Source organism: Dama dama, unplaced genomic scaffold (genome assembly GCF_033118175.1).
Source record: "Dama dama isolate Ldn47 unplaced genomic scaffold, ASM3311817v1 ptg000093l, whole genome shotgun sequence".
NCBI classification, from domain to species: domain Eukaryota; kingdom Metazoa; phylum Chordata; class Mammalia; order Artiodactyla; family Cervidae; genus Dama; species Dama dama.
This window is the reverse complement of record NW_026870908.1, coordinates 5,036,627-5,039,768: the sequence shown is the minus strand read 5'-3', so window position 1 is coordinate 5,039,768 and position 3,142 is coordinate 5,036,627.

The window sequence follows — 3,142 nt, the reverse complement described above, 5'->3', positions numbered from 1 at the left end:
ATTTTTCACACCTTTTCAGGCTCTTCATGTTTTTGAACTCCGCTTCATGCTCCTCCTATTTTTTCGACCGTATCATGCTCCTCATATTTTTCACACCTTTTGAAGCTCTTCATATTTTTCTCACCTTTTCAGGCTCTTCATGTTTTTGAACAGCACTTCATGCTCATCCTATTTTTTAGAGAGTTTCATGCTCCTCATGTATTTCACACCTTTTGAAGCTCTTCATATTTTTCACACCTTTGCAGTCTCTTCATGTTTTTCAACAGCGCTTCATGCACCTCTATTTTTCAGACCGTTTCATGCTCATTTCAATTTTGACACCTTTTGAAGCTTTTCATATTTTTCACAACTTTTCAGGCTCTTCATGTTTTTGAACACCGCTTCATGCTCCTCCTATTTTTCAGACCGTTTCCTGCTCCTCATATTTTTGACACGTTTTGAAGCTCTTCATTTTATTCACACATTTTCAGGCTCTTCATGTATTTGAACAACGTTTCATGCTCCTCCTATTGTTCAGACCGTTTCATGCTCTTCATATATTTCACATCTTTTGAAGCTCTTCATAATTTTCACATTTCTGAAGCTCTTCATATTTTTCACACCTTTTCAGGCTCTTCATGTTTTTCAACACCGCTTCATGCTCCTCCTAATTTTCAGACTGTTTCATGCTCCTCATATTTTTGACACATTTTGAAGCTCTTCATATATTTCACACCTTTTGAAGCTGTTCATATTTTTCACACCTTTTAATGCTCTTCATATTTTTCACACGTTTTCAGGCTCTTCATGTTTTCAACACCACCTCATGCTCCTCCTATTTTTCAGACAGTTTCATGTTCTTCATATTTTTGACCCCTTTTGAAGCACTTCATATTTTTCACACCTTTTCAGGCTCTTCATGTTTTTGAACACTGCTTCTTGCTCCTCCTAATTTTCAGAGAGTTTCATGCGCCTAATGTATTTCACACCTTTTGAAGGTCTTCATATTTTTCACACCTTTTCAGGCTCTTCATGTTTTTCAACACTGCTTCTTGCTCCTCCTAATTTTCAGAGAGTTTCATGCGCCTCATCTATTTCACACCTTTTGAAGCTCTTCATATTTTTCACACCGTTTCAGGCTCTTCATGTTTTTGAACACTGCTTCTTGCTCCTCCTAATTTTCAGAGAGTTTCATGCACTTCATGTATTTCACACCTTTTGAAGCTCTTCATATTTTTCACAAGTTTTCAGGCTCTTCATGTTTTTGAACATTGCTCCTCCTAATTTTCAGACAGTTTCATGCTCCTCATGTATTTCACACCTTTTGAATCCTTTCCTATTTTGCACACCTTTTCAGGCTCTTCATGTTTTTGCACACCACTTCATGGTTCTCCTATTTTTCAGCCCGTTACATGCTCCTCATGTATTTCACGCCTTTTGAAGCTCTTCATATATTTCACACCTTTTCAGGCTCTTCATGTTTTTGATCACCATTTCATGCTTCTCCTGTTTTTCAGACCGTTTCATGCTCCTCATATTTTTGACACCTTTTAAAGCTCCTCATATTTTTCACACCTTTTCAGGGTCTTCATGTTTTTCCACACCGCCTCATGCTGCTCCTATTTTTCAGACCATTTCATGCTCCTCATATTTTTGACACCTTTTGAAGCTCTTCATATTTTTCACACCTTCTCAGGCTCTTCATGTTTTTCAACACCGCTTCATGAACCTCCTATTTTTCGGACCGATTCATGCACCTCATATTTTTGACACATTTTGAAGCTCTTCATATTTTTCACACCTTCTCAGGCTCTTCATGTTTTTCAACACCGCTTCATGCTCCTCCTATTTTTCAGACCGTATCAAGTTTCTCATTGTTTTCACACCTTTTGAAGCTCTTCATACTTTTCATAATTTGAAGATCTTCATATTTTTCACACGATTTCAGATTCTTCCTGTTTTTCAACACCGCTTCATGCTCCTGCTATTTATCATACCGTTTCATACTTCTCATATTTTGAAACGTTTTGAGGCTCTTCATATTTTTCACACCTTTTCAGTCTCTGCATGTTTTTGAACACTGTTTCATGCTCCTCATGTATTTCACACCTTTTGAAGCTCTTCATATTTTGCACACCTTTTCAGGCTCTTCATGTTGTTGAACACCGCTTCATCCTCCTCCTATTTTTAAGAGGGTTTCTTGCTCGTCATATTTTTGACACATTTTGAAGCTCTTCATATTTTTCACACCTTTTGAAGCTGTTCATATATTTCACACCTTTTCAGGCTCTTCATGTTTTTCAACACCACTTCATGCTCCTCCTATTTTTCAGACCCTTTCATGCTAATCTAATTTTCGACACCTTTTGAAGCTCTTCATATTTTCAACACCTTTTGAAGCTCTTCATATTTTTCACACCTTTTCCGGCTGTGCATGTTTTTGAACATCGCTTGTGCTCGTCCTATTTTCAGACCGTTTCATGCTCCTCATATTTTTGACACCTTTTGAAGCTCTTCATATTTTTCACACCTTTTCAGGCTCTTCATGTTTTTCAACACCGCTTCATGAACCTCCTATTTTTCGGACCGATTCATGCACCTCATATTTTTCACACATTTTGAAGCTCTTCATATTTTTTACACCTTTTCAGGCTCTTCATGGTTTTCAACACCACTTCATGCTCCTCGTATTTTTCAGACCGTTTCATGCTCCTCATATTTTTGACACCTTTTGAAGCTCTGCATATTTTTCACACCTTTTCATGCTCTTCATGATTTTCAACACGACTTCATGCTCCTGTTTTTCAGACCGTTTCATGCTCATCTCATTTTTGACATCTTTTGAAGCTCTTCATATTTTTTACACCTTTTGAAGCTCTTCATATGTTTCACACCTTTTGAAGCTCTTCATATTTTTCACACATTTTCAGGCTCTTCATGTTTTTCAACACCGCTTCATGTTCCTCCTATTTTTCAGACCGTTTCATTCTCCTCATATTTTTGACACATTTTGAAGCTCTTCATATATTTCACAACTTTTGAAGCTGTTCATATTTTTCACACCTTTTAAAGCTCTTCATATTTTTCACACGTTTTCAGGCTCTTCATGTTTTCAACACCACCTCATGCTCCTCCTATTTTTCAGACGGTTTCATGTTCTTCA